Raw genomic sequence first — 10,330 nt, forward strand, 5'->3', positions numbered from 1 at the left:
ATTAGCCATTTTTTTGTTTTGTTTCTTACAATGAGCTGTTGAAAACTGACCTGCACTGGCTTAAACATGAATGCCAGCACAGCTGGAGAAGGAGTGCAGGTGTTCCTGGGGGTGGAGCTGACCTTCAATTCTGAGATCTGTCGAAATCAAGCTAGCCTTAGCCGTCCAGGTCAGTGGGGACCCAAAGCTACTGGCAGAAAATAGTGAAGACTTGAAGCAATTACTGCTGAAGATTAAAGCAGGGAGTGCCAAAGCAGAATTAAAACTGAACATCAAGAAGACGAAAGTAATGATTACTGAGAAATTACCCAATTTTGAAGCTGACAATGAAGAAACTGAAATGTTCAATTGGCTCCACCATCAACCAAAAGGGAGACTGCAACCAAGAAATCAAAAGAAGACTAGAAAGGGCAGCCATAAAAGAGCTAGAAAAGATTCTTATGGATAAGAATATGGGTGTTTTCCCACTTACCTTCTGCCCCGCACTACTGTAGGCAATTAGTGCGGGGTCCCCCGGCACTCCCCACTACAGGGGTGGTGACAACGCAGCCGCCCCGATGCTGCCGCTGTCGCGCCCCCTCAGCGCACGTCATTCCTGCCGCTCTTCCAAACGGCGCCTTTTGATGACCCCGCGCAGAGTGCTGGGTCGTGGGGAAGCCCGGGCGCATGCCAGAAATGATGCGCGCTGAGGGCAGCACAGGGCATACGGGGGTCGTGGCAAGTGGGGAAACGCCCCAAGTCGCTGGTAACCAACGAAAACCAGCAGAAGTATTTTTCATGGGGGAAAAAGCCAACTCAAAATCAGCTTCCAGAAAAAGATTGTGAACAAAAGTGATCTCAAAAGAACCCAGAAAAAAAAACAGAAGACTAATAAACAAACAAAAACTAAAGTGATTGCTAAAGGCACGAAAAAGCATGTGAAAATCAAGGGATAGGACAAAGCAGTATGGGGCCAGAACCCACACAGAAAAGCCCTGAGACTCAAGGGAGTTGACAAAACATGAAAAACAAAGCAATCAGGCAGCCTAAACAACTAATGAATAATGCAGTAGGCCTAGGTCGGATCACGGAATTAGAAAACAAGGCAAACAGCAAATTAGCTAAGGCAGGTTATGCTGTGAACAATGCAGGCAGCGGAAGGACAAAGGAAGCCAACAATGGAACAACAGCAAGACAATACGTACAATATCCCTGCAGTAGACAACAATCCTCTTCCATTATGAAAGTGTCCTCCTAGTCAGTTTGATGCTACTACTATTCTATTCTCATTCAAAATGGCACAAGAATTTGCCATTCACATTCACACATGATCTGGGAGAGGGAACTCAAAGATGCTACTGAGTGCATGCAAATTCCCAGACAGCAGACATGCAAGACTGTCACCAGGTATAGTCTGGGAGTTATGTGTTGAAAACTAAATTTCCATGGGGTTGCAGCATCTCCTCTCTTGTTGTTTGAACACCAGAAAGGCAATCAAACTGCATCTTCTTCCACCACCACCCATCTAATTTGGTAGTTTAAGTTCCAGAGAGTGGAATCCTAAACAGAGATACACCATTCAAGGACCACAGAGTTCAGTTTAGAAAGGTGTAATTCTGCTAAGGACTGCACTGTGAGCCACAGACTAGCTGCAAGCCACCTAAGAGTCACCTAGCAGTGTTTGGCCAATCTGGAGCATGACGAAAATAGCACAGTGAATTTCAGTAATAAGAGACACATGTTGCAGCAGGTGGTTCAAGAGGGTGTTTTTTTTTTTTTGCCTCAAGACTCTTTGGCAGGACACTTGAAAATTAAACTGAAACATGAGCCACAACACATCAACATTGTAAACACTAACCAAAGATGGGCATTAAATTTTTTATCCCAGCATATATTTCTGTGGACTGGACCTCACCTACAGATGCAAAGAAGTGGGTTTTCTACTCCATGAAAGTTTCTGCTGGAAGAAAATGTGGTTAGTCTGTAAAGTGTCCTAAAATGCCTGTTTCTTTTTTGCTGCAACAGACCAGTACCATGCACGATCCCTCGGAATTATAGAGTTGACAACTGTGGGATTAGGAATTCCTGGACATGTGGGGGCGGGGTAAAATCTGGGGAGAGAAGGGTGTGGAAAGAACAGGTATCTCAGTCGGATATAATGCCATAGATTCCAACCTCCAAAGCAGCCATTCTCTCCAGGGGAACTATCTCTGTAGCCTGGAGGTCAGTTTCAATTTCTTGTGATATCCTAGTCTCACCTGGGTTCACCAATCCTATGAGTCATAAGGAAAAACACTACATGTACGCCTGACAATTTCCCCTCTGCTGCTCTACCCAGATACATTTCAATGCTGCAATGTTCCACCACAGCCCCTGTGTCTAGCATATGCTGAACTTTCTCTTGCTGCTTTTTCGTATTAAAAGCCTGTTTTCTTATTCAAATCAAGCAACGATTTTATTTTATTTTACTTACAGGCCATCCTTCCCCTTTCCGTATGGGCTCAGGATGGCTTCCAACATGAAATAATAACAATGAAATAAATAATGATCTATAGCAACTCATCCAACAAAATGCTAAAACTCTAGCAAAGTTACAACAGCTGAGTTTCCCCATGCTCAACATTCATATCGGTGTAAGGGGAAAAAGGACATCTCTGAAAACCATTCTAGGCCGTGGAGTCCTTGTGAGCTGCGTGGCTAAAACCTCCTTCTGTCAACCCTGTGGTTTTACCCAGATATTCTCTCCACTATTTGCATGCCCATAACTCTCTGATCAATTGTACAACATTAGGGGCATCCTAAAGATAAAGACCCAATACTTATGGGTCAGGGAAAGGGGGGGGGGGATTCACCTCAATCATTCAACTTCACAACAACCTGATCAGGTAGCCCATTCTTACAGCCATCTTGGCAACAGGGAAGTGAATTCACCCCTGAACTGAAGCTTTCCAAATCCCTGGCTAACACTGAATCTTCTGGATCATGCTGGCTTTCATGAGAGAAAAACAAACTACTCTGAGTGTTCACAGTTTAGACAAATCTGTTAGGGCTTTGAATCTGAAACTGAAGTTACTTGCTCTGGGTTGATGCTCATCTATGAAAATGAGAAAGAGAAAACAATGCAACATCTGTCTGTTGATAGGTATCCCATCCCATTAAAATAACATGCACCTGCTCTGGTAGCGTCATTAAAAGCAGGTTTGACTTAGTGTATATTAAATTATGTAAAATTAAGCCAATTAAGATATACTGTACGGCATGTTCGCCTATTAATGTGTCCAAATCAGTGGGCAGAAGAGAGACAAGGAAACCACACAAAAAAATAATTGTACAAAATCTTTTCTTTTTAGAGACTGGATGAAGGCTCACCATTTCATAAAATTGTTCTTAAATATCTTTAGCACATACCCACTTTTTCCTGCATCAAAATTTCAATTGTTCAAGTTAATTCCCACTTTTACATTTTTTTTAAAAAAGGTCCCAGAAACACTGCCTTTTATACACAGAGATAATACATTTGCAGTGAATTGTTATTAATTAATTAATTATTGAACATGCATGCTGCCCTTCCCCTCATGGGCTTCGGGGGGGGGGGGGGGCTTCCAACCAGAGGCGTAGCTGGGCCAAACTAAATTAAATTAAATAAGCTAAACATTTCCCAACCAACTAAACAAAAATAGCAAGATGGTGGGGCAGGGGGGAGGCCATTTAGATGGTAGGAACCATAGCTGCCTCAGCCGAATGCCTGGTGGAACAGATCTATCGTAAAGGCCCATCCTGGTCTCCCTGGACAGAGCGTTCCACCAGGTTGGGGCCAGGGTCGAAAATGTCCTGGCTCTAGCAAGGTCAGTCAAACATCTTTCGAGCCAGGGATCACCAGTAAGTTGTTATTCACTGATCGCAATGCTTTTGGGGGGCATCGTGGAACAGATGTGCCTGAGAATCTTCTATGTCCATTTCACATGCAAATGTGGCTGATGTACAATCCACACTTTGTATAACTGCCCAATGCTATCGAGAGATGTTGAAAAAAAGCATTTGGGTTCCAACTGCTTTGGCAGTTGCCTTGTTGTGTCATCTGACAGAAAGCCAGGAATAATCTTGTTATCTGCGGAGAACCACTCATGGGAACCCGCACAAAGAGTCATCAGGACAAAACTGGACACCAAAGACTGAGTCCTGGGAAAAAAAGGTCAGAGAGGGACATGTGCCTGAGGAACCCAGCACTGAACCTGATCAGTTACCTCAGTATGGCAGAAGGCCAGTGTGGACCTGGGCGAACATCATGAGAAAAGGAGGAGTGCAGGAAAAGAAACTTATCAGGCTTCCCACACACATTGCCTTAGAAGATGCTCCTATAACCAGGGAGGGTGTCAAGAATAACCACTTTCCTTAACTTGGAGGAACGTTTTCCAGGTCCCCGCTGGCTACTGGTGGGAAGTGGAGGTTGGGGTAGGGTTGCCTCCGCCAGATTAGGGAGACTCCTGGAGATTTGGGGATGGATCCTGGGGAGGGCAGGGACATCAGAGAGGTAAAATTCAATAGATTCTACACAAGGGTTTCCAGGAACCCCTGGTCACTGGGGGAGGATGGGAGTTGACAGATCCTAGTTGGGAAATTCCTGGAGATTGGGGGTGTAGTATGGAGCCTGGGGAGGTCATGGACAATGCTAGCGGGGTACAATGCTATAGCACCCATTTTCTTTAGGGGAACTGATCTTTATAGTCTGGAGATAACCAATGATCCTTGGGTCCCACCTTGGGGCTAGCATCCCTACTTGGGGCAGAGGGGATAGTCTAACAGGAGCTGCTGGTGGTTTTCAATCTCCCTGTACCCATGATACTGTGGGTGCTTTTTGCATTTATTTGTTCCATGCCAAGGAGGAAAGATAGTTCAGCTGCACAACCCAATCCAAACAGACCTGTTTAGATTTTGGCTGCAAACAAATTACAGCCAACAGTGGAAAGTAGTTGGAAAGAAGTCACTATTTGTGGTGTGTACAGCCAGGCTATTATGTATGTATGTATGCATGTATGCATGTATGCATGTATGTATGTATGTATGTATGTATGTATGCATGCATGTATGCATGTATGCATGTATGCATGTATGTATGTATGTATGCATGTATGCATGTATGTATGTATGTATGTATGTATGCATGTATGCATGTATGCATGTATGTATGTATGCATGTATGCATGTATGCATGTATGTATGTATGCATGTATGTATGTATGCATGTATGTATGTATGTATGTATGTATGTATGTATGTATGTATGTATGTACGTATGTATGTATGTATGGCTCCCGATTGAATTCCAAATCATTTTCAAGGTGTGGGTTTTGACCTTCAAGGCCTTATGCGGCTTGGGGCCCTCATACCTTTGGGACCGCATGATCCCTTACGTCCCTACTCGGCCTCTGCATACGGCAGAGGCCAATTTGCTGGTGGTCCCTGGCCCCTCAATGATGCTGCTGGCCTCCACACAGGCCAGGGCCTTTTAAGGCTCTGGCCCCGACCTGGTGGAACACTCTTCCTCCAGCTGTCCGGGCCCTGCAAGATCTTGGAGTTGTTCCACCGGGCCTTTGGAGGGTTCAGCCACTGAGGTGGTGCCCCCTTCTCTCTCTGCTCTGTTTTTACATCGGGGTACCTATATCATTGGTACCCGCCGTCCTCCCCTTTTTCTGTTCTGAGGGGAGGGTCTGATATTAGGTTTATTGGGCGCCTTTTATTGTATTGCTGCTGTTTTAAATGGGATTTTATTACTTATTTTAGTAATTTAAATTGTTGGAGTCTATGTAATCTGTTTTTATTGTTTGCTCCTCATTAATAGCGTGTTGGATTTTATGTTGTAAACCGCCCAGAGCCCCTTGGGGATAGGGCGGTATAAAAAACTAAGAAACAAACAAACAAACAAATAAATAAATAAAAATATGTATGTATGTATATGTATGCATTAGCTAATTTGTTTATTGGCTCTTGGGATTTTCAATTGTTGCAACAGAGATAACAAAAAATGCATACATTTGATTTGCTTTGGGAGGGTTTGATGCTTGGCTGGTGAATGCCAGTGTCAAGCCTTCCTTTTCTTGCTTTCCTTGATTATAATAGCTCCTCTCTTAGCTGCCAGCTGTGTGAGTTGTGCTGGGTGCCCCTTGAACCAGTTCCCCCCTGCTATAGACATATATATTGGTGGTAACTTTATAATGCTTCCTTCTGAGGTCCAAGAACTAAAAGACCATCTTCCATTACAGCTAAAATTAGAGTGTGGAACTGGCCCAGATGGTCAAGCACACGCTTTGAATGTGAAAGGCAACAGGAGCGCTGCATAGAACTCGTGCTGCACAGTGGCTGAGAGCATGTGCTTTATATCCAGGGAACCCCCTCCTTTGAATCTGGTCTCTGCAATAAACTCACTCGGGGAACTGCTCTGCATTTTCTTCCATTTGCAATACAGGAACAAGGCTAGTCCAGTTTCTATGTTTGCTGTAAGGATTGCAATAGGATAGTAGCTTGTATCCCACCTAAATTTTCTGTGATGGAAGGATTTCAAAGCCCAACTTCTCTGCTTCCCCCTCCCACTGCAAACCAAAATGCCATGAATATGCTGCTATTTGGAATATGCTCCACCCCATCTCCAAAGCAGAATGAGTAGAGAGTCAGAGGTCTGTCATGAGAGAAGGGAATTGGTGAAAACACCTTCCCTGCTTGCACAGACGTGAGTGACAGGATCCAATTCAATTTATGCAAAACTCTCTGCACACTAAAGAGATATCATTAGTCCATGGTCTGGGCTTTTCCTGGGCAGAGAGACACGCAGCTGATTGGAAGAGCATGTGTTTAGCACATGCAAAGCATCAGGTAATTAATAGAAAATAAACTGCTATATCCTGAGAGGTACATCTGCAAGGTAAGAACTGTGAAGAAGCCCTTGGCTACATTTGACCAGCCTAGTATAAAACATCTTGGATTCTTTATGTACATGCAAATTGAATGTAGAAATCTGACAATATTCTCTAATCATAAATGGCAAATGAGGAATCTACTAGCACTTTAAAGACTAATCAGTTTAGTGTGGTGTGCAGTGTTGTGGGCAAACACCTACTTGATAAGTTGCATTCCTGTCTCGGGTGTTCCAGTGAAATGCCCGTCCCCTGAACAAGAAAGAAAAACCTCATGCTATGTGGAATTGCTTATAACAATGATGCTGGCCAAGAACTGAAGTCACACACAAGAATTCAGCAGGCTTTATTTTTTCATTTATTTTCCTCTGAAGCTGTGATCTGCATTCATGTATACACAGATGCAGTGATTTGCAAAGGCTGCAGATCCTCTGCATACCTCCATTCCCATAACTACTGTATTTCTTCCACAGTTGAGTTCACCAGTGTGCTTGCTAATCTATTGGGCTGAGCTCACTCCGTCTCCGTCCCTAAATACTGAAAAGGTTTATTTGCTCCTGCTAGTCTAGCGTTTGGCGTTCAGAATGATGCCAAGATCAGTTTGTTGAAGGTCAGTTTCAGCCCCAAATGATGAAGATCACATGTCCCTGTTTGTAAAAATAATGCTGTTATCCAAACCTCCTTTGGCTCTGTTCCAAGAGTATAAATCACATATTCCCTGTTCTTTCAATCCCCTTTGCACCTCCAATTGGCTAGCTTTCTTTCCTGCTTTCCCCTCCTATGAACCTGCGTTAGTGTTGCTGCCAGTTGCTAAACAGCTGCCACATTGCGCAAACATGTGAAATGAGATCCCCAGGATAGCCTGAGCATCAAGGCAAGGCTGAAGAGCACAAGGAGTCTTTTCATTGAAACAGAGGCAGGCAACAGCCAAACTCCCCATGATATCTTTTAGCCATTTGCACACTCGTTTAAGGATAGGTTCATGATTAAAAAGGGCCCCCAAGCAAAGAATGACTCCAAAGAGTTTTTCATGAGGCACAAGAAAGAAACCGCTGCTATTTCCTACAGCTGAATTCATTTTCTACCTATGACAAAGCACATGAAACAAATTGCAAATTTCCTAACTTCATGATAAAAAAACTACAAACATTTTTGTGAAGCCCAAATGTTCATAGAATGAATGGCTACCTTTACAAGCTATCTTTTACTGGTTATTGGTATGCTGATATATTTTATTGGTATGTATACTGATGTTAGCCACTCCAAGCCTGTCATGACAGGGGAGAGCAGCATAGAAACCCAGTAAATAATAATATAGCACAGTGGTTCTCACACTGTGAGTTGGGATCCAAAGATGGATCACGCAGCTCTCACTGAGGCAGATCGAGAGGTCAGGAGGGTGGAGGAAGAACATGTTGAGTGGGGCAGGAAGCTCTCAGAGGCTCAACAGCAAAATTGCATTTGCCTCTGGTTAACATCCTTCCTGACCATATTGCACACCTCGTTGCTAGTAATGCTGGGTGTCCTTGTATTTTATTTACTTTTTTGCCACCAAGTTGCAGCCAACTTATGGTGACCCTGTAGGTTTTTCAGACAAGAGATTTCAGAGGTGGTTTGTCATTGCCTGCCTCTGTGTAGCAACCATGGACTTCTTGGGTGGTCTCCCATCCAAATATTGATCAGGGCTGACCCTGCTTAGCTTCTACGATCTGATAAGATCAGGCTAGCCTGGGCTATGGAAAAACTGACGCATGGTGGGAGGCTAACCTGGGCTATCCAGGTTAGGAAATCTTCATCAATACTACACATTAAAAAATGTTCAGTGAGATGTGAGATTCCTGCATTTTATTTTGGGTGTGGGAAGGCAGCATGAAGTTACTTTGTAAGTAGGTCCCAAAAGTTACTGTAAGTTGAGAAGCAGTTTGAGAAGCCCTGGGCTACAGATCATTGAATCAGATGCAGGAAGTATCTTCTCAGTTGGCAGAGACACATACATGCATGCATACAGAAATGCAGGGTCCTCACAAATCTGGAAAATGTAAGAAATACCGTCTGTGACAGATCTGTGGGAAGATCCAGCCCTACAAGGCAAGCATTGTGACCATTCACAATCACAACCACAGTAGAAGATGACAACACAAAAAACTAAAGTTGCTACATTAATTTCTCATCAACAGCATGGGAAGAACTCAAAAAGCTTGTTCTTCTCTTGCATGTTATGGACGATGTTCAGTTGCTATGCAACTGGACTCTTCTTTAAGAAGAAATGCTTCAGCCAAATAGGGTTGCCAACACCAGTTTGGGAAATACCTGGAGATTTGAGAGTGGAGCCTGTGAGAGTGGTGTTTAGGGAGGGAAGGAACCTTAGTTTGTTTAGGGAGGGAAGGAACCTTGGTTTGTTATAAAGTCCACCTTCCAGAGCATCCATTTTCTCCAGAAGCAGAGTAAATGTTTTAAAGAAAGAAAGAAAGAAAGAAAGAAAGAAAGAAAGAAAGAAAGAAAGAAAGAAAGAAAGAAAGAAAGAATGAATGAATGAATGAATGAATGAATGAATGAATGAATGAATGAATGAATGAATGATTTTTGTAATCTGGAGATCAGTTGTAATTCCAGGAGATCTCCATCCCCTACCCGGAGGCTGGCAACTCTACAGCCAAAGCGAACATTTGCAATTTGGCTAGCGGTCTCAGTGATTATCTTCTGAAAATTGTGTCTGTCCCAAATCCAAAATCAATATTTCAGGAGATTTATTATTCCCCTAAAGGAAGAAACATTTAAACAACTACTTGAGAACTGAATGGTATACTCTAATAACTCCCATAACAACTTCCCAACAACTAGGTTATTTATCTCAATGCTCTCCAACTCTCACAATTTGGATATTAGGAGACATTTATGGTACCCTAAAGGTCCAAACAAACAGTATTCATTAAGCAGACCTGCAGTTCTGGCCATTGTAATGCCAAGGGGGAAAGGCCGAATGAGAAAGAGAGAAACTAAAGCACAATAAGGTCATAGGAGTACTACCTTAACAGATATAAATTAATCCTGCAGGTATGAAACAGGAAAAACAAATAGTATGAAATCGAAAGTTAGTATATTAGAGTGGGGGGAAAGATCTTTGAAATGTTTACTTATTACAGGACTTCCAGGGAAATGGTGCTTCAGGTTTGAGTTCGCATGAGCTCCCTGCCACACATTATTGAAAGGGGCAAACTGCCAGCGTTAGAGCAAACAGGATTAGCTCAAGCCCCTCCAGTGGATCTGGAGACATTCAGTTTGAAAGGTGAATTAGTTGGATTTAGGCAGCAAGCCCACTAGTTCTGAAAACATCCAGGATCAGTAAGTGAGTGCCAGCTGTGTAGCTTTCAGAAGCTGCCCTCCTCGCTCCCTCATCCCTTTCCCAGTTTAGTTTTCCCCAGTTTTTCTTCTCTTTCTTTTCC

The sequence above is a fragment of the Sphaerodactylus townsendi genome, linkage group LG10 (genome assembly GCF_021028975.2).
Source record: "Sphaerodactylus townsendi isolate TG3544 linkage group LG10, MPM_Stown_v2.3, whole genome shotgun sequence".
Lineage (NCBI taxonomy): Eukaryota > Metazoa > Chordata > Lepidosauria > Squamata > Sphaerodactylidae > Sphaerodactylus > Sphaerodactylus townsendi.